The 27972-nt window shown below is 36.2% G+C and overlaps 2 long non-coding RNA genes across 2 annotated transcripts in view; both read left to right on the plus strand.

The window, feature by feature from the left end:
* Positions 1-27972, plus strand: part of LOC134800867 (uncharacterized) — a 367053-nt gene that overhangs the window by 115206 nt on the left and 223875 nt on the right. The window lies entirely within an intron of this gene.
* The window catches only part of LOC134800875 (uncharacterized), a 93814-nt gene continuing 92862 nt past the window's right edge, over positions 27021-27972 (plus strand). Inside the window, exon 1 of the long non-coding RNA XR_010145579.1 lies at positions 27021-27234. This is a non-coding gene — a long non-coding RNA (uncharacterized LOC134800875). The remainder of the gene's footprint in view (positions 27235-27972) is intronic.

Below are 27972 nucleotides of genomic sequence, written 5' to 3' on the forward strand. Positions count from 1 at the left end.
TGTCTTGTTTTGTATTGCGAAAATGTTTTATGAAAAGACAACAAGAAAAGGTAAAATCACATCAAATTCTGAGATAAAAGTATGTCGCTAGTAATTGTTGTAATTGTTCAAACTATCATATCTGATCAGGTGTGAATGAAAATGGGTCACATGTGATAGGAAGTTCCGTACAAAGTTTTTATTCTCTTCAGTGTAAATCTGTACCTACGTATTTCGTAGTCCTGGAAGACAGTGGTTTTATGAGAAGATGATCACGATGTGTGTACACAACGCACGGCGTATACAGAAGATCAAAAGCTTTAATTTTCCTAACAACCTATTAACCTATACATAAGTATTAATGTACTAACTACCTACCTACATCTACGTACGAACCTGAAGTACAAGTTAAATAAAAGCTTGTAAAAATTCAAAACCTCACAAACTACTTAACCCACCCAAGTTCCCAGTCCAGTGTGGTACGATTTTTTTATGTGTTCAACATATTAGCCCGCTAAAGCCCGGGGCCACGGACAATGTAGAAACGAGTAGGTCCCGGCGTGTTTGCCCACAAAGTTTGCGGAGAACATTGTAAAGGGGCATTGAACACTGGTGACACAGTAGTTCAAGTACTTGCTGGAGCAAGTAAGACAAAAGTGCATACTCACTGCACTTACTTAGCCTACGAATACAAGTTCGAAAAAATTATAAACTTCGAAAGGCTTTATCTCGGAAACTATTAAATGTACAGAGACAATTCTCGTTCTATAGCCAATCTAGTCCACTTTAAAAACGTCCTGAGAAGGCACTATCAAAAACTAGTCCTTTAGGGTTATAATCGCCCAAATCTAAAAGAAAACCGAAATTTTCGCGGTTTTTCGATATTTGACAAAGTTGCGTTCGGCGCTCGAAGTCACAAACTTGTATTATTCATTGGGCCAACATCATAAACACGTCTGCAAAAAATCAGAACTACCGGATTTAACACAAATGCGAAATGTATAAAATTCCTGTATTATAAGGATTTTGAATAACAAGATTAAGTAAATTTTAAAAATTCAAGCAATAATAAATATAATAAAATAAAAGGTTTAGAATTTAGATTATAGAATTAGGTATTTAAATTGTGTCGACTCGAGAATTATTAATAATTCACGCAGTCGTAAAATATTATCAAACGAATTTGTATAAGTATAAGTACTTAGTGTACTTACTGACTCTTTCAAACGCTATTTGAACATGTGATCACTGATCAATGTACAGCATGGCATGGCGACATGTACGCCATTGTACATACTGTACAAGCTATCATAGATGTCGCCATTTTAAATGTTTAACGTATTTCGTATAGATATATAGCTTTTTGTAAGTCCACTGTTAAATCAACTGAGCGTTACTGAGAGCGGTTTGCGCTTCATTGAACTCCCAGCGATATGGCTACAATACCGGTATTTATCATGGGGAAACATTGATCATCGATTTTTAAACTATAAGGAATTATTTCTGTTCATGTATCCAACCACAAAAAATTCTTAAGCTTGCGTTCAAGAACGTACCTATTTCTCAATTGATAAATGTTTCCCCGTGATTCCAAGTAACCCCAGCTTACTGTACTTTAGTAAATTAGGGATAAATGGGATAATTCACTAGTTTTCCAACCAAAACGTGTTCAAACTAGTCTTAATGGAAAAAGTTTGAGTTTGACATCGCACATTGTTCTCAACGAGTTGGTACTTGACAAACTCGAAGATATGAGTTGCTGTTTAAGTTTCAAATACAATTTCGAGGATATACCGAGAATAGTAGAGTGAATGTAATAAAAGTTGCGGTCTGCGGGTTTAGAAGAAAACTGGAACGAGAAGTAGGAGCAATATAAAAATGTGGAAATTACCTAAGTAGAAGCGATATAATTCTTCTCCATATACATATCGACGCTGGAAATGAGAAATTGGATAAGCGACACGCAGCTAACTTTACGGGGGAGCCAAAAAACTGCAAGACTTTCTAAAAAAAATCATTAAAATTCCTAATGATGACGTATTTCCTAAATTAGACATTTTAGATGGTTATAGTGATGTATTCTACATTATCCTATTATTATTTTACCTTCAAATGAGTTATTTAAGAATTTAGTGTCGCTTAAGCAAAATGGTCGTAAAAATAAATTTAGGTAAATTTATCTTACCGACATATTTCACAAGAAATTAGTCAGGTAAAAAACTCCAAGGTAAATTTGGTGTCAGAATTGATCGAGTAAAAACTATCTTATTGGAAAGTATGCTTATTTTATAGTCAAGCAAAAAAGTATATACGTAAAATTTTCCAAAAAACAAATCAAGATAAATTATCTAACACTTTTTAAGGAGCAATTTCAAACTCGTTAAGCTGCTTATGCGACACATTCAACCTATAGGTAATACATCTACATTCTATGAGTTTTATAGTTATCAACCACAAGGAAGATTGTCATACCTACGCATATAAAAAAAAACGCCCTTTAAGGAATTTGTATAGCTTTATTTCAAATAAGAAGTTATGTAACGAGTCTTAAGATAACAAGTGTACCATTTCTATTTGAGATCAAAATTGCTTAAAACGGTCAACTTAATTATGAGGTACCAGTAAGAATGGGAAATTTATATTTGAAACCAAAATAGGAAAAAAATATTATCTCGTGTTTTCATAACTTAGATTAATATTTTTTTTCCGTTACTTGGCATTTTCTGATATTATGAAAAATAACAACAAAAAGAAAGTACTTAAGTTAAAAAAATTACTAGGTAGCTTCCAACAAATTTCAGGTTAAATGGAATAAACGACAAACATTTTATATCTGAAATTAGGTAAATAATGATAAACGCCAATAATTCACATTTGACAGTTAGGTAAATTTATCCATATGATATAGAAAGCTATTATTCGGCCAGGTAAAAATAGTTAACCGACAGTGAAAGGTTAGTTGTCATAAGGCAAAATTATCCAAGCTAAGCTTAAGCTGATCTGGCAAATAAGTAAAAAACTCTAAGGTTCATTACATCGAATAACTTTTCATCTAATCTCCACTTTTCAAAAAAATGTTGTAAAGTAAGTCGTTTAGTAACTTAAATGTACCAGTGATTCTTTAAATCACCGATTGGATAAGCGACACTAAAATCGTCAGATGGGTACGAAACCTAGTCCATTCGATGCAGAAAAATCTGGCGATTCCAACGATGTATATAACTCAATATCTCTGAAAATGTCGCTTATCCAATTTCTCCTTTCCAGCGTCGATATATAAAGAAAGAAGACGATTAAGTTGAAAGCTTTTGCAGAATCGTCGCAAATAATAGAGGCAAATGGGATTGACGAAAATACTCACATGAATCCAAAATTACATATTACAACACATTGGCAACATTATTTACAACAAGTAGCATAAAAAGATGATCGGTATAAAACCATCAGGAACCGAAACACCCAAAAATCTCTGCCTAATACCCACAAATGACACACGACAGAGGGGGAGTACAAATCCCGCTGAATCTTTTGTCAAAAACCAATCTACTTGCGGACGTTTAGCTCTTTTTGTCTGTTTGTAAAAAGGGTTACGTTTTAGAGCTTTTATTTGATCCAGCAGCATTAATGACGTTTCATTGTTAAACATTTAAAATTTGGGAGACAACTAGTACTTACGTACAAATCCTACAATACACAGTTTTGAAAGATATGACATTGTGTTATTACATTTAGAAATCTCAAATAAATACTTTTGAGCACTCACTAATGTTTAATGAAAGTAATACTTCTTATCTGAAGATGTACCGTATTTCTGAAAGTTTTCATATTTCCATGATACAAATATGAGCGTAAGATTTGCAAAAGTTAGTTTTCATTTGCAAAAAGATCGGATTCACGTGAATTTTATCGTTCTGCCGTGTGGTGTACACGATGGATTTGCCGTCGCTAGACGAAGCGACATTAAATGGCTACTGTCTCGTTCAAAAATTGGAAAACGGAATAATACTTATGAGATTTTGTCTGTCAGTCCGTTTATGACAGGTATTTTACACGGCTGCCCGTGGCGTAGACTATGGGCATGTTTTTGACGCGTATCAGTGTTTTATATTCCCTCGAGGTATTCTAATGACTGAGATCGATTGCTTTGTCAGAACCTATAGATTGTAGGCATGAATTAGGTACTGTAATATCAAAATAAAAATACATGGCGATATTAAAGAAAGAAAAGTCTATATAGGTATATTGGCATAATTATTCTCAAAGTTTCGGCTGATGATTTTTTATCATACAATCATAAATTTCGTAAGAAAATTGTTAAAACTGAAAATTCAAAGTACGTATAGTTCAAACCTCCTCGTCACTCAATAGTTGAATGATTAAGGTTAGAATTAGAACTTGTTATTTAACCTCCTGTCTGTGTATGTGATGACTGATGACGAGCCTGACCGAATATAGCCATCTTTTTGGCATTTTTTAGAACGATTTTATTGCTCTACACAGCGTAACCGAGGTTTGAACTCACAATTTTTGACCACCGCCGGACAAGAGGTTAGCGTATTTGATACTTCGATACCTAATGGAATTTTAAAATACGACATCTAAGCAGGACGTAGTCATCAGGTCATCACTCTCGAGTCAGGTAAACGGCTGACTTTACCCAGCAATTTGTAAGCGGCTCGAGTGAAGCCTTGCGTGTTCTGCAGCTATCAGTCGAGCGATGGAGTATAAATACAAGTATAGTAGGTAGTAACCCAAGGGTTTGATACGTAGGTAACAGGACTACATATGTGACGTTCCACGGGAAAAGGTACCTTATGAGGGTTTCTAGTTTCGGAGATATTAAATGTTTTGTAAAGAGGTGAAAAAATGCTCAATTTTTTTTTATTGTGTGATCTGAAACCTTAATGCGTAACGTTTGTTTACCTGTTTTTATTTTTGTTATAAGTTAGTTATAAGCCTAGTAATGTCGTCTCAGAGTTTAGTAGAAAAGGTACCTTATGGAAAAAAGATTGAAAATTCCCAAAAAAACTAGTCAATACGGGAAAAGAAGTTTGGTAGAGAACTGTATTAGCATTCTGCAAAACTAATTTGATAATTTCAGTTCTGGTTGGGGCGCCTCGCAAATATTATAACCGTACATAGACCGACATCACAAATCCAAGTAGACTGCTATTATACCAAAGTTACTCTCGTCAAGTCTTTCTTAACTAGAATAATCTTCATTTGGTTTGGTCGCATGCAGTAAATCAGCCATTGGTTTGCTGAAAAATGCCAATACCCGACGCATAACCTTATGGAATATCTGAGGTCATTGAACCTCAATGCCGCTTATCTTCAATAGCAACCGAAATATATTATTGATAAGAAATAGACGATTTATACCATCTTAACCCCAAAATATTATTAGTTTATCCTAACTGTTCCATCATCATCATGCCTCATCATGTAACTTGACCACAAGGTACCTTTTCATTACATACAAATTATTGGTCTTTTTTAAGATTATTATGACGAAGAACTAATTAAATTGGGGGCAGTTTAATGTAAATTAATATTTTCTATTCATAAAAGATAAACTATAATATGATTGATATTTTGTAGTGATGTATTATTAGATTTATTTCCATAAGGTACCTTTTCGTAAATGTATGGAGCAAATACTGTTATTGTTATGTAAGTTTAAAGTGGCATAAGGGGTTAAATATAGTATTTAGTTGGGGTTTTAGGATTTATTTCATTTGAATGACAGAATTTCTTTCATATGTGCTCAGAAAAATTGATTGTGTGTCACATTAAAAGTAAAAATATTCAATTTTGTGATTTTATATGAAAAAGTCAGAAAATACATTTTCACCTCTAAATCGGTATTGTTTTTTGCTTAAACTGTCTGTCAGTGTCGTTTTCTAATAGATACAATTTAAATCTTGAGAGCTCATTGCAATCAATCGTGAAAATGAAATAAAACTTTATTTTCAAAAGATTGGTTAGTATACACATAAATCAGTCGATATCAAAAGTTTCTATTTGCATTACAGAACAAGTCGCAATATTTTTTTAATCTCAGATATATAAGGCATTATTATTTGTAGTCAACTATGTAACTTACTTCAGGAACATAGTTTTTTTAGGCGGCTAAACTTAAAACTTCTCTATCGTAAAGTTGCTCATTTCACAACATTATTTTCAAAAAATCATATCTCTGTAACTACGCAACCTAGAAGGTTGATCTTTTGTGTTATCGATAGCTTATTTATTGTAGATTACTGGGGTATGCATAACTCCATACCCGCCATAAGGTACCTTTGACCGTGGGACGTCACATATATTACACTCGTCGCTTGATTTACTTGTGACATTAGTGCCGGTGGGGACCTATTTCACCATGCCGACAATTCACAAGTGACACTTAATTTCTGAGTCGATTAGTAACGACGGTACCTAACGTTTACATTTACTTAAGAGGACAAGTAATGTATTGACATCAATAATGTAACCTTAAGAGGAGACTAACGCAAAATTGTAGTTTTTAGGTTTCCGTACCCAAAGGGTAAAACGGGACCCTATTACTAAGACTCCGCTGTCCGTCCGTCCGTCCGTCCGTCTGTCACCAGGCTGTATCTCACGAACCGTGATAGGTAGACAGTTGAAATTTTCACAGATGATGTATTTCTGTAGCCGCTATAATAACAAATACTAAAAATAGAAAAAAATAAAGATTTAAGTGGGGCTCCCATACAACAAACGTGATTTTTGACCGAAGTTAAGCAACGTCGGGCGGGGTCAGTACTTGGATGGGTTTTTTTTTTGCCGTTTTTTGCATTATGGTACGGAACCCTTCGTGCGCGATTTTTATTTAATTTTAACATGTTTTAATCAAGGGCAAATTTAAATTTCATCTGCATAGCCACGCCGGATATTTGTATCGGAATATTGGGAGCCGAGCCTTGTATAATTGATGATAACTTAATTTCCGCTAGTGTGGGGTTGAAATCTATACTTGAAAGGGTGAAGCAGCTCTATACAACAACTTTACATTTTAAAACAATGGCTCTGAACCTATGTTTCCTTGTATTTATTCATTCATTTAACGAATATTTATTGCTATAAAACATCGTAGCGGATTTCTTGCCAAAAAAGGTGGACTTCATGCCACAGGGCACTCTTTAACAGATGTCTATCTCATGTAGGTATATGTCATAGGTACGAGTATATTTCGTTCTTTTATGTATATTTCACCACATATTTACGCTCTATCTTGCCTGTCATATTTGTCACTTGACAGTAACGCCGCCTCAGAAAGTACGAGCGTTCATAATTCCAGCTCTAGTTTCATTAATTGTCATCGTCTCTGTCCAGTCGTTTCCGGTTTTAATACAATTTCCGAGTTTTGCGGAAACTCCAACTTTGACTGCATTAACTAATAAAGTATTAAACGTTTCATATTTCTCGGTTTACTCATTTTCTGCATCCGTTGTCAGAAAAGTGCAGTTTAGAAACATAACGAAACGCGTTGTATTGCTCCCTTTTCTTTGTTGACTTTATTGCAAAAACGATCCTTATCTGTTTCTAAAATTATTTCACCGAATGATAATTTGATTAAAGATAGATTATTACATTTTGCACTTGGATGTCTTTATACCTACTCTATAAAAGCAGTAATTCAATAATGGTAAATAAGGACAACTCTTGGTGAGCACGAAACAAATCTTTGGTGAAATCCATGAAAGATAGTATATGAAAATTTTGAGTTAGACATTTTCTTAAGTAGGAACTCACAAAGTAGCGTAGCCTCCGAGAAAGCAATCACTTACCTGAAATAAACAAGGATAAAAATTAGTACAAGTAATAGATTACGTAAAATAGGTATAAAATACAGAAACTACGTTTAAAATTGCTGCAGAGATAACTGACCCTCTTCATAGAAACTTGTTTGCAGAGGGGTCACTAATCTCTGCAGCTTACTGTACCTGTGACATGTGTACCTATAGGTACTCGTAAAATAAGTTGGAACTGAACTAAAATCCGACTGCACCTTCAATTCAGATGAGTAAGTTAATTACAACCATTAACCACATCTTAGCTGGAATGTCGCCGGTATTTGGTCCAATGCCAGAACTGTTCTCGTACTGACACAAACCAATATAAACAAGAACGCTATCTGCATATAATTCTTACGGGTTTGGAGTCCCAACTTATATTGGTCCGTGCGCTATGGAAATAAGATTCCAGGTGCATTCGCTTAGTCCACCTTCCATTAAATGCTTAACCGACTAATTTAATTTATACCCCATTTACATTCACTAGCATGGCGATTGCATTAAACTTTTTATGATACAAATTAAATAGAATTACCTAGTCCTTTGGTGATAAACTCTAAGCTGCATAAGTAGCACTTCTCTTTATCGCTGCAGTAATGCTTTCGTAGCTAAAGTTTATTGCTAGAAAGAGATGAATGTTTTATATTGGCGATAAACGATAACGATACTTATAACATCTGTCGCGTTTGCGCTGCGTCAGCTTGAGTTTTATTTATAAATTATCGTTTTGACGTCTACGACGATAACGTCTTATAAATCAATGAACACCGGTAGCATGCACGAAAAAGTGTCACGTTGTGGACGGATCTCCAGGGTAACGTTGTGGACAAATCTCCATGGTAACGTTACGTAATGTAATGGTAATGTTTTCTTATGACGTTATCACGCAAAATTATCGTCCGTAAACCGACTTTACAGACAACCGTATTTTTTCTTGAGTTTCGAATTGGGCAGGCATCAGAAAGGCACTAGTTTTCACAAAAGCGACCGCCATCTGACCTTTCAACCTAGAGGGGAAACTAAGCCTGATTGGGATTAATCCGGTTTCCTTACGATGTTTTAAATTGCTTCACCGAAAAGCGACTAGTATATATCAAATGATCAGTGCTCGGAATAGGTAGTGCCTATTTACCTAAACTTCAGATGAGGACCTAACTAAGAGTGGTTACAACCACCTAAAAATATTATTTATTAATATTGTTCGCGGGATTTCCCGGGATTCATAAGAGTACCTAATCGACATATAATCAGACTCGGCGTCAAATTATTAGTAAAATTCAGAAAAATGCTTGTCGTGACATATAACGTACTGTGTAGAAAATCGATCAAAAATGTAATGTGTATGTGTGTAACGAGGTAATTGAAATAAAAACTGGTTATCATATGTTTCAAACATTTAATGTATACAAATTTGTACTAAATAAACATCTTTCAATCGGTATCATCATCATCAACATCAAAAATATCATCAGTATCAGTACTATTATCATTAAAGTTATTGCTTAAAGAATTATAATAAATAACCATAAGTTTTTCCATGTTTTCGACTTTCAGACAATTTCTTTTTACATTTAAAATCCACTTATACATAGAAAAAGACCTTTCAACATCAACAGAGGTAAGAGGTACAAAGTTGTAATTCGATAATGACGGATTCTCTTCCTGCTTATCCAGTACAATATCGTCACGGATGCCTCTAATTACATCGAGATCGGGATTCCTGTTTATGACATATTCAAGTTTAAGCTTGACTAGTTCAGATGAACACCACCCCAGCACGGCCCTTACTTCGTCAAATATATCCAACGCTTGTACTATAGACAAGTTTGATGTTTGTATGGACTTTAAAGCAATTGGAATAATTCTATAATATTCGTCAATGTACATTACGTCATTTTTTAAATTCGCTTTTTTAAGAATATTTTTAGCATTTCTAATTGATATTGACTCGGAACTTCTTAGTAGCCCTACAACTGTCTTAATTTCTTCATAATATTTGGCATAATATGAAGCTGCTTCCAACCAAGTGCCCCATCTTGTTATAACAGGTTGAGGTGGAAGAGGCATATTAGGAAAATTCTCCTTTAATATATTTACCCTGTTAGGGGCTTTTAAAAATATCTTCTTTACATTTGATATTAAAACATTAACATCTGAGTATTCATCCCGTATTTTCTCTGATACGCGATGAAGAGCATGTGCTAAACATGTAACATGCTTCATATTTGGCAGATATTGCTTTAGAAGTCTCCCTGCTTTTAACATATATGCTACGCTGTCAGTACACAAAACTAAAACATCTCCTACTTTGTCTTCATATGAGTTTTGCCACATATTTTGTAGACATTCAACCACAAATTCACTTATTGTATTTCTATTGACAACTTTCAGAACTTTACACGCTATTAAAAATGGTTTTTGTGAGCAACCATTTAAAGGTTTTACTAAAAAGTTAACAATATATCGACCAAGAAAATCAGTGGTTTCGTCCAAAGAAATCCAAAGCTTTTGACCAGAAATGTTATCATAAATTGATCTTAATTTCTTTTTGAAAAAAAGATCCAAGTAAACTTTCCGCAGTAACGATTCATCTGGAATAGTTTTACGATTACTACAATTGCAGCAAATATATTTTTGGAAAAAGGATTTAAAACTGGGTTGATTTACTTGAAACCAATTGTTGCACATAATTAAAAACTCTATAAGATCAAAATAAAATTCTTCATTCGGTTTCTTACTGGTTCCTTGATGTTTCGGTCCATTTATATGCCTCTTGAGACTGCTTAGTTTTGATGTTATACTGCTCTCGCACTTTGAACAGTAAATCGTTTTACTAGCAGGGTCATGATAAAGTTCAGGATAATCTTTAATCCAGGTTTTTACAGATCCATCAGAAGCCATCTTGTAATTCACGCTGCTAGCGTAAATTCAGTAGTCCTAGAAAAAAAGTAACAAACAAACTGAGTATTTTTTGCCAAAATCATTACAGTATCGTTTGTATACTTAGACACAAATCATGAATAAAAACACAACGTGTTGTATAGAGTATTAACGCTAAGCCTACACAGGTCAAAATCTTCTATTAAAACCATTTGGGAAAGTAACACCAAGAGGATTAATTAATTTTTACACTTCGTAATAGTTCAATCGTTTATTATGTGTCTAAATACCTACTGAAATAAATTAGTCTTGTACAAATAGATCTTTTTTCAACTTAGTCGTATGTCGCGTGGTAATTTAAATATTTAAAGTATTATATTTATATAATGTACAGTCGACGTCAAAGAGAAATTTACAGCCAAAGTAACAAAAAAATGTTTACACGACCTAAATGCTATGACAATAAAGTCGTATAAATAATTTTTTGTAACGTTAGTCGTAAAGATCTCTTTAACATCGACTGTACAAGTACAAAACATTGTTTCGTTTAGTTTCACTATACTAAGTCCTGTAAGACTCCTGAATATGTATTTCAATAGGTATGTAGTCACATTTAGCCCTTTATACAAGTAATATTAGTAAATTTTACTTACCGTATAAATAGTTGATCCTCAGGCACAGCAATATCTATAGTCCTTAAGTCACGCCAATTTAATCGTATGAACAATATCCAAGTCCGTATAACAAGCCAATGTCAAAACAAAATCCACTGTTCAATTAAAAAAACACACACAACAACAAACAACAAAGGTTGAAGAGCGAGTAAACTTAAGTAGGTTCAAATTGAAAACAAATGGATTAGCAATATTAGCATCGTGTTATCTCGTTCGCACTCGCACCATCTTATAGAGCGTCCTGTTATCAGCAGGGTTGCATAATGCAGGTAGAAAAGTAAGTACACGGCCGGATAGAGATGGGTAGGGGTGAGTAAATACTGAGTATTTACTCGGTATTTACTCAAAGCACCCGATAAATACCCGTATTTACTCATTTAGGTGGGTAAAAACGATTGCTTACAAAATATTCAAAAAATGAAATTTAAGAACAAAATTGTCTTTTATTGAAGAGTGCTAACGTGTATTGTAAAATAAAAAGCATATAGGACGCTTAATTTAGGAAAAAAAGGTAATTATTAGTGAGAGGCAAATTGTGATAATGCATAGTTAAAATTTTTGTTTAAAATAAGAAGGTATTTACTTTAAAAATATTTATTTATTTATTTATTTAAACTTTATTGCACAAAGTATATACAAAAATGTACAAATGGCGGACTTAATGCCAAATGGCATTCTCTACCAGTCAACCATAGGGCCAAACAGACATCTACAATTGGTGCAGAGAGAGAAATATACCTATTCAGTGAATATAAAAAAAGCAAACTATACATATAAACTACATAAATAAATAAAATATATATAAACTACTACATATTTATACAATACATACTATAAATATAATAATGATGGATATTATTCGAACTCTTGTTTTAGCAAATGCTTACGCAACAACCGCTTAAAAGAAAACTTACTTGGAGCTTGTCTAATATTTAGAGGGAGTGAATTCCAAAGACGACTAGCCTGGACGGCGAAAGAATTAGTCATAAAACCAGTACGGTGAGAAGGTATGGTCAGTTTGAGAACGCGGGAGGTACGCAGCTCACATCCTGGACGAGGAGTATCGAAGACGAGTTTACTTTTGAGATATCCAGGAGCAGAAGGCTCAAACAGGATCGAAAATAGGATACAAAGGATCCGAAAGGACCTACGACGACGGATGGAGAGCCAGTTGAGCTGCCGGCGGTAAAAGGAGACATGATCGTATTTACGAAGTCCAAATATAAATCTAATACAGTTATTGAGTAGACGGTCTAGTTTATTGAGTGATTCCTGAGTGGCATTAGAAAAATATGGTACTTCAATTCTATTGATGTTCTAGATAACTGCATGTCGCTCAAAAGTGCGTGTTTACGCGGCACTTACGACCTTTTATTAAGGGTTTTTTAAAGAAAACTCAAAAATGGCTCAACCGATGATGTTCAAAATATTGTTTTTTGTACTCTATTATACGGGTAATCTCTCGAAATGTTTTCATATTTTTTCTGAACTTTGGTTCTAAAGTTATAGAGAGATAAACATTATTTTGGCCTTTCGAAACGGTTTTTTTCCAAAAATATTCATTTTATACAAAAATGTTCTTAGAAACATGAAAATGAAAATGAATGAAAAATCGTTTATTGGTCACAATCATTGTGTTACAAATTGAGAAAGGGTTGGGACCTCCTAGTAAGTATATCAATACTTGTGACAGGAGACCCCGCTCTTCCAGCAGCAAGTTAAGGGTATACAAACCAATACAATACTCGTTAATTATGTAGGTACAGAAAGTAATACTTTAAAATATAAAATTAGACTAAAGTTACTAAAGTAACAACAGTTGTTAAGTTAACAATTCAACGTAATGTAATAATCTGGAGTACTTATAGGGGAAATAGGGGAAATAATAATTTTAGTATAAAACATGAAAGTTTTGTTTTAACATTAGGAAAACAATAGGCTATGCTATGTTATGTGTTATGTTAAATTACCTATATTAATAATGTGTATGAGTGTATGTGGGTGTGGGTATTTGGTGTTTGTTCGTGTGTTTACACGCGCGCGCGGGTGTGGGTGTGTGTGTGTGCGTTTGTGTGCGAGACCGTATGTTAATGATAGGTATAAGTATGTTGATTATCTATCTAAATCTAATAAAATTATATGATGAATTAAATTTATATCTATTACCGAGTATTAGAATGTAATAATAACTCTGTTTGCTCATAGTTTAAATTATTTAACCAATCCCGGACTACTTTTTTACATTTATATGTCTGGAGTGGATAGATGGATAGTGTGGCATCAACTGAATTATACAAGTGGGCTGCTTGTGAAACATATTGCCGCTTCGCGAACACAGACTTTAGCTTGGGAATGGGGGCAGCTTTAGGTTTTCTCCTACGTGTGGTATTTGGTTCTGCATATTTGAGAGATTTGTGTAATCTTAATATGTGGTATTATCTATGAAAAGGGACCTTATTGTCGATGGCGCTTACGACACTAACATCGATGAGCACTAAACGTAGTAGTTTAAAATTGGTGATTCTGGCCCATTTTAGTTATTTTGATTTCCAATTTAGCAATTAAGTTTCTTTGATTACTGGAACATTCAATGTTGCTGTCTATCCAATGCGGAGGTCAATTTATGTTATGTGACGCTGATGAACTTATCAGTCATCGGGTTTAAAGGTCCCTTTGTAGTTTTTTATAAATAACTCGTAAACGGTGACCTGTAGCAAAAATGTTCTGATACATAAGTAATCTGCGTAAAATTGTCTACATTAAATATTCTATACACTTTTTCGCTAGGATCAGTATTTAAAAAAATATTTAAGGTAAAAAGTTAAATATGATCAATTGTTAATATTTTTTGTAAATAACTCGTAAACGGTGGCCTGTACCAAAAAATGTTCTGATACATAAGTAATCTACTTAAAATCTACTCACACCAGAGGATGCTGAAGACCGGACGCTTAGCTAAAACGCTAGGTTGAAGGAGAAGAAGATTGATCCTAGCGAAAAAGTGTATAGAATATTTAAGGCGCTCTTATACTCGAGTTTTACGTTTTCAAGGGGGTGAAGCAGACGAGTGGTAGAACGGGCAGGCGGGCGCCCCGCGCGGCGCACCGCACCATTCCCGCGCAGCACGTCTACGTCCTTATTCTGACGACATCGGTATTCTGAATCGTCAGTTCCGGGATTTTTAGTTCGGCAATTAATATTGAAAAAGATTTATTAGTAAATTCGAATTTTGATGAGTACTTAATGAAATTAAAAACCGGACAAGCGCGAGTCGGACTCGCCCACTGAGCCCACCGAGGGTTCCGTACTTTTTAGTATTTGTTGTTATAGCGGCAACAGAAATACATCATCTGTGAAAATTTCAACTGTCTAGCTATCACGGTTCGTGAGATACAGCCTGCTGACAGACGGACGGACGAACGGACGGACAGCGGAGTCTTACTAATAGGGTTCCGTTTTACCCTTTGGGTAGGGAACCCTAAAAATGGTAGGTAAGACGGTGAGGTCGGTGAGTGTACCTAAATAATTATTAATTATATGTATACAATATGAGTGTATACTTGACTGATCATGTTTTTGTAAACATCGATTTCGACTGGCAAAACATATTAACCGGGCAACCGGGTTTTTTAACCTAATTAGACCCCGCTGAATCAGAAATTGCCGGTTGATTGATCGAATTCTTGACTGGAAGTGAGATAGTTGATAAATAACTCTTAAACGGTGGCGCATAGCAAACATTTTCTTAAACATAAGTAATCTGCATAAAATTGCCTACAAGAAAGATTCCGTACAATTGTTCGCTAGGATCAATATTCAAAGAGATATTAAGGCGGGAAAGTTAATTATAATCAATTTTTGAAGGTCTCTTTTTTTAGTTTTTCGTAAATAACTCGTAAACGGTGGCCAATATAAAAAAAATGTTAAACGTTAATAATCGACACAACATTTTCAATAAAAAAAGATTTAGTACATTTTTAGCAGGGATCAATATTTAAAAAGATAATAAAGAGGGAAAGTTAATTATAATAAATTCTAAGGTTCCTTGTTTTTATTTTTTCGTTAATAATTTGAAAAGTATGACTCATAGCAAAAACAAATTTTACACAAATAATAAACATAAAATTTCCTACAAGAAACATGTAGAACACTTTTCGCTAGGATCAATATTTAAAAAGACAAAGCATCCGGTAAGTCAATTATAATCAATTTTAAAGTCCCTTTTTAGTTTTTTGTAAATAACTCGTAAACGGTGTCCCATAGCACAATAGGTTTTTATGAATAAATAATCTCCATAAAATTTTCTGCAAAAAACATCTGAACACTTTTCTCTAGGATCCATATTTAAAACGATATTAAAGGAAGAAAGTTAATCACATTCAGTTCACAGGTCGCTTTTTTTTCGTAAATAACTCGTAAACGGTTGCAACGGGGGCAGTTGTAAAAAATATTATACGTAAATATTGAACATAAAATTGTCCACAAAAAAGGTTTTGTACACTTTTTCGCTACGATCAATATTTAATGAGGTATTAAAGGGGGTAAGTTAATTATAATCAATTTCCAGGTCCCTATTTTAAGTTTTTCGTATATGACTCGTAAACGGTGGCCCATAGCAAAATAGGTTCTTAATGTTAACTAACCCGCCTTGGCTAAAAAGTGGCCTCCATGTTTAAAATTCATTTGTTTACGTAAGATGTCCGTCTTTGGGTCACGAATTTACATGTGTGTACCAAATCTCAACTTAATTGGTCCAGTACTTTTGAAGAAAATGGGCTGTGACAGACGGACAGACAGACAGACAGTCGCACGAGTGATCCTATAAGGGTTCCGTTTTTTCCTTTTGAGGTACGGGACCCTAAAAACTAAAAAAAGTGATATGTGAATTGATTGTAATGAACTTTCTTCCTTTAATATCGTTTTAAATATTGATCCTAGAGAAAAGTGTTCAGATGTTTTTTGCAGGAAATTTTATGTAGATTATTTATTCATAAAACCTATTTTGCTATGGGACACCGTTTACGAGTTATTTACAAAAAACTAAAAAGGGACTTTAAAATTGATTGTAATTAACTTACCGGCTGCTTTGTCTTTTTAAATATTGATCCTAGCGAAAAGTGTTCTACATGTGTCTTGTAGGAAATTTTATGTTTATTATTTATGTGTGATCAACAGGGTAAAGACCGGTAGTGATCACCGAATCGTAAGAGGCACACTGAATATCAATATTAAACTTGAAAGGTCCAGCCTGATGAAGTCTACGCTCCGACCTACTCGAGCCCATGTTCAAAACCCCGAAAGCTTTCAACTCGAGCTCTCTAACCGCTTTGCTTGCCTAGAGAACTTGGCTTCAGTGGACGAAATCAACGACGGGCTAGTGGAAACTGTCCACACAGTAGGGTCTAAGTTTTTTTAGACCCCGCCGTAAAGATAGACCTCAGAAATTGACCGAGCAAACCTTAAACCTCATGGCTGAACGACGCTCGCTACAGTTGCAGTCTCCCGATGACGCGGAGTCATATAGGCAGCTCAATAGATGTATATCTAAGTCCTTGCGACATGACCTGCGTCTCTTTAATACTAACCGTATTAAAGAGACTATTGAGCGAAACCAAGGCTCCAAAGTGTTCGCAAAGGACAAAGCAACGCAAGCAAAGCAAGGGTCTATTGGGCAAAGCCAGCTGACAAAGCTGAAACGGGAAGATGGCAGCATAGCGTCGAGCAAAGCGGAGGTTTTAGGTGAGATCGAGAGGTTCTATGGACAGTTATACACTTCGATCGCAAAGCCCGTTGACAGCTTGGTAGGAGGTCCAAGAGCCAAGCTGTCCCGACATTATACCGAAGATATCCCGGACATCAGTCTGTACGAGATTAGGATGGCCCTGAAGCAGCTTAAGAACAACAAGGCGCCGGGCAAAGACGAAATCACTTCAGAGCTTCTGAGAGCGGGTGGAACACCGGTACTTAAAGTCCTCCAGAAGCTCTTTAATTCCGCCTTGTCCGAGGGCATAACGCCTGAAACATGGAATAGAGGCGAGGTGGTGTTGTTCTTCAAAAAAGGTGATAACAACCTATTGAATAACTACAGACCCATCACGCTTCTGAGCCATCTATAAGCTGTTTTCAAGGGTCATCACGAACCGTCTCGAACACAGACTTGATGACTTCCAGGCTCCCGAACAAGCCGGTTTCCGAAAAGGCTATAGTACCATAGACCACATCCATACGCTGCTGCAAGTTATACAGAAGACCGAAGAGTATAACTTGCCATTATGCTTAGCGTTTGTGGACTATGAGAAAGCCTTCGATTCGGTGGAAACATGGGCGGTGCTTGTCTCTTCAGCGATGCCATATTGACTATCGGTACATCGAAGTGTTGAAGTGTTTGTATAATAACGCCACCATGTCGGTCCGAGTACAGGAGCAGAGCACGAGGGCGATTCCATTGCAAAGAGGCGTAAGGCAGGGAGACGTTATCTCTCCGAAACTGTTTACTGCCGTAATGGAAGACGCCTTCAAGCTCCTGGAATGGGAAGGACTTGGCATCAACATCAACGGCGAATACATCACTCACCTTCGGTTTGCCGACGATATCGTAGTCATGGCAAAGTCGATGGAGGAACTCAGCATGATGCTCGATGACCTCAACCGAGTTTCACAACGGGTGGGCTTGAAAATGAACATGGACAAGACGAAACTTATGTCAAATGCCAATGTTGTGCCCATCCCAGTATCTGTTGGGAACTCGGTACTCGAAGTTGTTGACTCGTACATCTACCTAGGACAAGTAGTCCAATTAGGTAGGTCCAACTTCGAGAAAGAGGTCAACCGCCGAATCCAACTCGGTTGGGCAGCGTTCGGGAAACTACGTAATGTCTTTTCGTCCGACATACCTCAGTGCCTCAAGACGAAAGTCTTTAATCAATGTGTGTTACCAGTGATGACTTACGGCTCCGAAACGTGGTCTTTCACTACCGGCCTCATCTCAAAACTCAAAGTCGCTCAACGAGCTATGGAGAGGGCTATGCTCGGAGTTTCTCTACGTGATCGAATCAGAAATTAAGAGATCCGTAGACGAACTAAAGTCACCGACATAGCCCACCGGATTAGCAAGCTGAAGTGGCAATGGGCAGCCACATTGCACGCAGAGAAGATGGCCGATGGGGTCGAAAAGTGCTCGAGTAGAGACCACGGACTAGCAAGCGCAGCGTAGGACGTCCACCCACAAGATGGACAGACGATCTTGTTAAGGTCGCCGGAAGACGCTGGATGCGGGTCGCTTCCAACCGGCACGTATGGAGGTCCAAGGGGGAGGCCTATGTTCAGCAGTGGACGTCTTATGGCTGAGATGATGATGATGATGATGATTTATGTGTAAGATTTGTTTTTGCTATGAGTCATACTTTTCAAATTATTAACGAAAAAATAAAAACAAGGAACCTTAGAATTTATTATAATTAACTTTCCCTCTTTATTATCTTTTTAAATATTGATCCCTGCTAAAAATGTACTGAATCTTTTTTATTGAAAATTTTGTGTAGATTATTAGTTCATTTTTTTTATATTGGCCACCGTTTACGAGTTATTTACGAAAAACTAAAAAAAGGGACCTTTAATATCACATATCTCACTTCCAGTCAAGAATTCGATCAAGCAACCGGCAAATTCGGATTCAGCGGGGTCTAATTAGGTTAAAAAACCCGGTTGCCAAAAAGTAATATGTTTTGCCAGTAGAAATCGATTTTTACAAAAATGTGACCAGTCTAAATTATTCAATTTGATTAATTTTATAGCCTTTTAAAATATGTTTACACAATTTATCAATCGTGACTGAATTCCGGATTGGTTAGATGGGTGTGTGCCTTTGCTGCCCAACTTGTTATAAAATGACAATATGACGGACGAATGTCTGAAATGTCACCGTATTTAAGAATTATTTTGCTTTTCTTCGTAAGTATGTTGAAAAACATTGTGTGTATAACATATTTGCATATTTATACTGTGATTACCCATTTTATGAAACGTCCGCTAAACTAGCACAGGTCCGACGCTGACAGTGGTCACGGGCGTACTGGCGTGAGGAATAGGCGCAAGGTATTGCCGCGTAGGGTGTAATTTAGTAGGCAAAATGTTGAATTCATCAAATGATGAATGAAAAAATTAACGTATCGATAAAAGGACAAGCAATAATGAAGATTTACTTAAAAGCTATCGACTGAAGTAAGTTTCATATACATTTTCGTCCTAGTACTTCTAACATAAGGAAATAAAGACAGTGTTAGGCATGTTTTCAACTTAAGATTCTATCGAGAAAATAATGAGCCGTCGTGTTTCTGACAAGCAATAACGTAGTTCAAGGACTTATACATACTAGAAAATAATGCATGAAATCCTTGTAAAAGTCTGTAAATATGGTGGTGGTAATCAAAGAAACTTAATTGCTAAATTGGAAATCAAAATAACTAAAATGGGCCAGAATCACCAATTTTAAACTACTACGTTTAGTGCTCATCGATGTTAGTGTCGTAAGCGCCATCGACAATAAGGTCCCTTTTCATAGATAATACCACATATAGTATTTAAAATATATAGTTTCCGCATTGAGAGAAGATTAGATATTTGGTACAGCTCAGTTGTAGGGAATCTGTAAGGTTTCGAGTTCATGAGTTTTAATAGGCACCTTTGGCCTCGTTCGACATCAATAAACTTGGTTTTGCTTGATCCTCCCCAGATGGTAATGCAGTATGTCATAATGGATTCGGCCAAAGCAGTATAAATTTGTTTTAATAAATCAAGAGACGCGATTTGTTTTAATTTCTTAAATAACCAGGTTAACTTTCTTATTCTGCCATTTACATATTCTATATGCCCATACCAGGAGAGACGCTGATCGAGAATAACGCCAAGGTATCTAATGGATTCAACCTTGTCAATGCTATTACACTGCAGACAATGCAGTTATTTTTAAAGACCATTTTAATGATGTGCAATACGTTGGTGGCTTCTGAATTTTTTTTTCGTGACAATTAGTTACATGTATGGAGTGCCCCTCTTAAAAATACATTTCTTATAATTTTGAGTACTTAATCCAGTAGCGGCTTCCATAATACACCTATAATTCAAATTTATATGCCCCTTTCAGCACTCTAAATAGTTTATACCCACCAATTTGGGTATAAACGAGTAAATACGGGTATATTGAGTAAATACTGAGTATTTACTCGGTATTTACCCGTGAGTATTTACTCACTACCCATCTCTACGGCCGGATGACGAAGAAAGTAGCGAAGAAGATTAAAAATATACTTACGTTACGTTATAAGGTTGGTAAACTTGTTTTTATTTCAAATGGATAGTTTAACTTTTAACTAATCAGGTACAAGCTGTAAAATCACTTAAAATATGTGGGTAGATTTAGATTTTTTTTGCTGGTTGTCATTTTATTTAGCATTAGTGATCTTGCTGAGCTTGTGACTGTTACGGAATAATTAAATATAATAATGTCAAACAGAGAAAGATCTACATCCCCAAGTATTATTTCCGGAAGTTTACCTTCGAAAAAAATCAAGTTAAGTGAACAACAATCTTCGCCACTAACGTCTAAAGCTGATAAGAGTGATAAGGCTACACAAGTTGAGAACAATAATATTTTGGATTGTGCTATTTATAGCAGGAATCGACGAGACCCTTCGGATGTTCGAGCACAAACGTGTTTTTTGAAATTGACTCAACCAGAAGAACAACCGGACCCCAGGAATATTGAGTTCTCAAAATTGGTTGCATTTGAATTAGATCGTATACCAATTGAAAAACGTACCATGACGTACTCCAAAATTTTGGACTTAATTAGAAAAGTACGAAATGAAGACAGTTTACGTGACGTTAATTTACCTAGTTTTAGCGATTCAGAGTAAGGTACTTACCTAATAAACCGCATAAATTATTAGTGTTGTTTTATTTACTTCATAGTGCTGTGAAAAATAATATGAATATAAAATGTGTGTCAAAAACTACATTTGTACTGCCTAAAACAATGACCAATATAAATTGGCCTTCACGCGTGTAGTAATTCTTAGTACCAATAGGTCAGCTTATACTGGTTTTAAATTTTAATGTGATTTTGTAATTTCTTTCATTTCATTTCTATTTTGACATCATAATATGACCTACTAGAGTCGGTTTTGAGGCTTAAATAATATTGTCCACCTAGATCGGGGTTTCATCGCACTGTGCGGCCGTGCGGCAAGGTTCAATAAAATAAACTAGTATGTATGTAACAAAGATCTAAATATTTATGATATGATATAAATCAGAATATATCTGTAATATCTTCTATATTATAACACAATGCAAAAAAAATAAAGGCCAAAAAAATAAATTTCGGGCTCATTTTGATGTTCGACGACGGCCACTTACGAGGTCGACTTTTAAGTTTTCAACGTAACCATTCAAACTATCGGCATTAAACAATTGCATTTAGTTAATAATTTGACCCCGAGTCTGAGTATATGTCGATTAGGTACTCTTATGAATCCCGGGAAATCCCGCGAACAATAATAATAAATAATATTTTTTGGTGGTTGTAACCACTCTTAGTTAGGTCCTCCTCTGATGTTTAGGTAAATAGGCACTACCTATTCCGAGCACTGCAAATGATGTTACGTACATAAGTTCCGAAAACCTCATTAGTAGGTACGAGCCGGGGTTTGACCCAGCGATCCTACGCTACTAGCTCTTCACCGCTAGACGACAAAGATAATCCTTGGCAAAAAAAATGATTTGCCTACTTTGGTGTCCCACTGCTGGGCAAAGGCCTCCCCTCGTTTTTTCCAGAATCCTTGGCAATACAATTCAGAATTGCATAAATATTTGAAGAGATGCGTGCGTGTACGCTCATGGGTTCGATTAACCGTGCATTGTGCAATCACCCCTCGTCGGGGTGGCATTGATTGGCAAATGGCTCGATTCACGCTCTTAATGCCCTTTTCTATTAATGGGTTAGAGTTGTTGCATTTTTAGAAAAAATAAAAATAACTTGTTATGGTTATTGTTGCCAAATTACTTAAGTCACGACATATTTTGATCACCAATTATAACGGCTGCTTTGATGAAGGGTCAAAATCAAAATGGTAAACCCAGTCCAACATAAAATACTAAATTTCACCTCGTCTGTTATTTAAATGGTGTGAATTAATGGTGATTTTTAATTAACCTTACGCACTCTAAATTCTATTCATATCCATTTATTTCTAATTAAGTACCGCGTTTTAAAATCTTAACTAACCATCCCAATTTTTAAAGTGAAAACTTCTTTAGCGGCGCTGAGCACTTTTTGAGGTGGGGAAAAAATGATTAACTCGATTCAGACGCGTAACGTAACGGTGACGTCATGTGTCACGGACAATGTTATTCACCAAAGAACTTTAGTCATAACGTATCATAATCAGGTCAATTATTTAAAACTGGACTTTTATATTAAGCAATAAAGCTCAATGTTCTAATCTTGTACGGGCTGAAATACGAGGATCTCACAGTTACATAACTTTATATCACTCCAATATAATTCAATAAAGCTACATCTTGATGAAATCGCTAATAAAAGTGAACTCTAGTACTGGTGAATAAAACTCCAAATATCATGACCAAATATATTTAGATGCGAGGTCTGCAAGGTAACTTTACAATTTCTATTCGAATTTTAAACAATTAACGCTACAATTTTAAGCTCACTGGCCAGCAATTTCGGAACTAAAGTTTTTCAATAGAAAGGAGGATGGTCAATTATACATAGTGCTGCAGACATTTTGCACTAGTCATTGAGTTTTCACTTCTGTCGGCACTCCCGGAGTGCAACCAGTTGTTTTTTTTATTACTCATACCTACTTATAATTTGTTATACTTACACAATTAATTGGTTAATCTATTGTACCTATTACCTCTATCATTTAATTTTCACACTCCATCTTACGTACTTTGCTGCTTACGATACAGTCAGCGTCATATAGTAGGCAGCATCCAAAGTATTCAAATAGTTCGGTACACCATATAATACGTAAATATGTATGGCAAACCGAACTATTTGAATACTTTGGATGCGACCTACTATACGACGCTGTCTGTACCTATAGAAAGTACCTAAATATGGATTTTTCATCAAATATCCGATTACCAAAGAGTATATATTTATGAAAGGGAAATATGATGAATTACCGCCATTAATTTTATTGAATAACACCCTGTCCGAGTGCATAATACATTTGAGTGCATTCATATCAATAAAGGCCTGCTTATTACAAAAGGTCGTATGTACAATAAATCCTATATGTACTTACGACTTTACAATATTATGGATGAATGTGCAAGCCCCCTGCCAAGTGATTACATACAGGGTGATTAATTTAAATTAGTATGAGGAAGTATGTATTGTAATGTAATCTTAATTTTTTAATAAAACATGACTTGGTCAATAATAAAACTTCCCATAAATATATTTGAAAGATAATACTCAAATATACCTACTTAAGACATTCTTGTGGGTCTATACATATACCTAAAATTCAAATTGCATACAATGAGCAATGAAAACAATTCGTGATTGAAATGTCCAGTAGTTCTAGGTGGAATGTGTGTTTGGAAATTTACCTTTATGTCATCAGAAAAATATTGTTTATTCTTTCACGATTTTATCTCAGATCAATGCTCTTTCCACTTCAATCTGAACCTTAACGTTTTCCATTTTGACTATAGGTAACTCAAATAGTATCTGACCCAACTTTTAGCGTCGATTTCAGTTTCGGCAGGTTTTAGCAATAAAATCATGTTGGTCTACGGATCGGTTTCAGCCGAAACTAGAGCAAAACCGAACCCTTAAGTTTCGGATTCGGCAAAATATCCGGTTTCGGCCGGACACTAATATTGCCCCCTAGGTTGTTCACCCTGTCCTCCTCCTCCTCCTCGCTTCGTGTTGTTCCTCATTGCTGAGGGTCGTAAAATTCCCGTGGAATCAGCTTCTCTTTGACGGTGTCCCGCCATCTGTGCCTGTTTTTGGCATCGTGAAGCGAGACATGCAGTTGGGTGTCCAGGGTACAACGGACTTTATCTGTCCACCTTCCTACGGCCTCTAGGTCACCCTGTAGATCCAGTCTATTTGTACTTACGCCCTTCCCGCTAACAACGGGCCCCCTAAGTGAATAAACACGCACTGGGCACGCACGTGTTGAATTTCACGCTTCTTTTACTCCACATGTCATGTTGCATAACTTGCAATGTGGTTAAATTACGAAAATTGCTTCATTTTGATGAGACACTTCGTCGCACGGCTTCTAAATATGTACACACATTGTAGCACTTTGTTTACGAGTACAAGTAAATATTAAGATCTGTCATTGTCGTATTTTCCCATTTGTGACGGTCCCACAGATCCCACTACACATTTATAACGGTCGTTTAAAGTCAATTTTGTCATTTTTATTTTGACACCAAGTCACGATTTCAGACAGGTTCCTACAATTTAAATTAAACACACAGTTAAGCATATGGGAAGTCACAGTTTGTTGTATAACTTTAGACAGAAATACCCTTCCTCCTTAGATTTTGGAATAATAGGTACCATTCCTCCTTAGATTTCGAATTTACCGTCCACATTTGTTACGAGTAAATAGTTTAATATTGAAGTTCCTTTAAAAATGTAAGTGCATGATTGTTATATTCGATGATTATTGCTATTAGCTTTGCACTAGGACCCCTATAGAACTGTCAAAAAGCTGCTAAAGCTGCTGTCTGTATTGTGTGTAAGTGTTCATGCCATAACACTTTATGAATGTTTTCATTAATTATGTATCCATGTAATTTTGCAGCTAGGTATACATCTTAAAGTACTAAGTCAAACTGTGGCCAAAAGTTCCTTAAATATATCAAGGACCTATTTTTATTCTCCCTTGATATTGCTATCATATTTCATACCGGAAAACCAGGCACGCAGTTACTTTATTACCTACTATACTTTGCGGGTTCCGTAAAATACTCGTAATACACATAACGGTCATATTCAGTGGCAAACGTTTTGTCGCCATTTTTCCTCTAAAAGGGTTAAAAAGCGCATAGATCAAAGGAAATCATTTTGCCTTTTTAATCAAAGGCTTTTGATTAAATAGGGGGTTTTATTTTTTGTGTATATTTGAGTTACGTATAACCGTTACGTCCCAGCAATCCGGTATACGGCCCGATTCGAACTTTAAGATACGTCCATTAATAGATCTAGAAACGATATGGATTAGATATGTATAGACGTATCTTAAAGTTCGAATCGGGCAGATAGTCACCTGCAATAATATGTTACACAACGAAGGGCGCAAATATATCTGATACGATCTTATTTGTAGAGCCATAAGAGCGAGTCACATATTCGGCCTTATTATTGCAGGTGACTGTATACCATCACCATGAGTTTTACGCGGCCTTAAACGCTAGCGACTGCGTCAACCCAAACGCAGTGCATCCCGCTTGCACCAATGGTCAGTACGAAGGTGATGCATTGTGGGTTAGTTTACGCAGTCGCTGGCGAATATGTCAGTGTCAAACTATCAATATTCAATACAATACATAATTGTGTTTTTTTTAATAATTGTAAAATGACAGATCAGTTGGACAAACTGGTGCCCCATCTAAATGTCATTTTGTCAGGCTTAGACCCACTTGCAAAATTCCACTAACCCGGGGTTAACCGGTTAAACCTGGAGTTGCCATGGTTACCAGTACAATTTGACACCAGGTTAACGGTTTAACCGCTTAAACCCGGGTTAGTGGAATGGTGCAAGTGGGCCTTACTCGCATTTAATAAATCCCATTTCAGGGTTAAACACATTCAAGACTAATACAAAATTCAATCCATTTCGCAAAGAATTTGAAGAAAACTAGTTTTCCAACTGTCGCTCCCATACTCGCTGGTGACAAACAACGTTAAAGTAGAATTTAACTGTGCCAATACACTTTTGAAATGGGCTTCCATATCTGCTGTATACCTAAGTAAAAGTATCTACTAAATATTCATTCTATAATAGGGGGTATTACCACAGAATAAGTAATAGTATTATCATACAGAACGGCCACGCACCGCCCCGCCCCGACTCGTATTACCTCGCCCCGCGACTGGCCGCGACATAAATCTGGCGGACTTCTGGCGTCCTCTCAGTAAAGCGACTTACCCACACATACACGATGACGCGTGTACAGACGTGCCGCGCACACATATAAACGCAAATAATTTTTGATGTATAGCGTGTCCGCCCTGTGGTATTACTGCAATGTTCTGCCGCCAGAGTGCAGCACTAAGCTAGCTAGTAAACCATAGAGTAACTTATACATACTGTGCGTTAAACTGTTTTTTGACAAGTTTTCACAGACAATAAAATATGACATTGATGCATCAAGGCGGTTTGTTAACAAGGGTCTACCGGGAAACGCGAAAATCTAAATTTAGTTATCTGCCTCTGTCGCTCGAATACGCAAGTGATAGAGAGGTTAGATAACGAAATTCTTCTTGTTTCGCGTGTAGACCCCCAGATTGTGATGGATAGTGGTAGTGGCGCCCCCTACGCAGAGTTTCGCGTAATATTCCCTATTTTGTTATGTGCTGTTATTTATAGAGCACATAGAACATAACGTGACGTGAAAAGAGCATACCTGGGCCGTCCAGCAGGAAGACGTCCTATCGGACGCCCCAGATATCGCTGGTGCGACATGGTGGAGGCGGACCTGCGCGAACTTCGAGTCAACAATTGGCGAGAGGTCGTACAGGACCGAGAAAAGTGGCGCTGTCTTGTGTCGGAGACCAAGTCTCATTTTGGGTCGCTGAGCCAACGGAGTAAGTAAGTATAGAACATAGAGTTGAAACTACTTACGACACTGTAGAGGTAGTATCGATTATTTGTCCCGTCATAAATCAACGGGAGGGGCATTAACGTCGCAGTCTCGCGATAGCCTACTGTTACAGTAGGGGGGAGGGAAATGTATAATAATGGGAAGAAACACTAGCATTTATACTCCGTGCATTCGTATTTGCGTTATTTGACACATGTTACTCACAACAGCAATACAACGTAAAATGTCTTGCACATCGAAATCACAAAGGAAGACAATTGCACTGCGAACGTTTACGTTCTACGTATTTTTTTTTTAATTTTAGGGTTGGCCGGACACCACCGTTATGAATCGGTAGTCGTCTAAGTAAATCGATATGAATTTTTAATTTTAGGTCGCAACAAAGCATCATTTTGACGATAGCCGTGCGACCTACTCGGTCGGTGTATTAAATGCATTTACCTTGCGGTAAAACCATATAATTCTAGCTTTATTTAAATCTCAAATAAAAATTCATTATACGTCACAATCCGATACCTCAGTCTAGGTGCCATCCAATCGTAATCGCTTGCTGTGACAATCGATTTGGGTTAGTTACGTAAACGTCAGTCATAATGTGTCAAATAACGCAAATAAGAATGCACGGAGTATAGTGTCTAATAATAGATTGTTAACCAAGGGATGAAATGCTGCCTTTCACCCGAGTTAAACACTCTACTTTTCATTTCGAATACGCGGAAAGTAAAATGCATGTGTTTTTTTTT

Source organism: Cydia splendana, chromosome 20 (genome assembly GCF_910591565.1).
Source record: "Cydia splendana chromosome 20, ilCydSple1.2, whole genome shotgun sequence".
In the NCBI taxonomy this organism is placed as follows: domain Eukaryota; kingdom Metazoa; phylum Arthropoda; class Insecta; order Lepidoptera; family Tortricidae; genus Cydia; species Cydia splendana.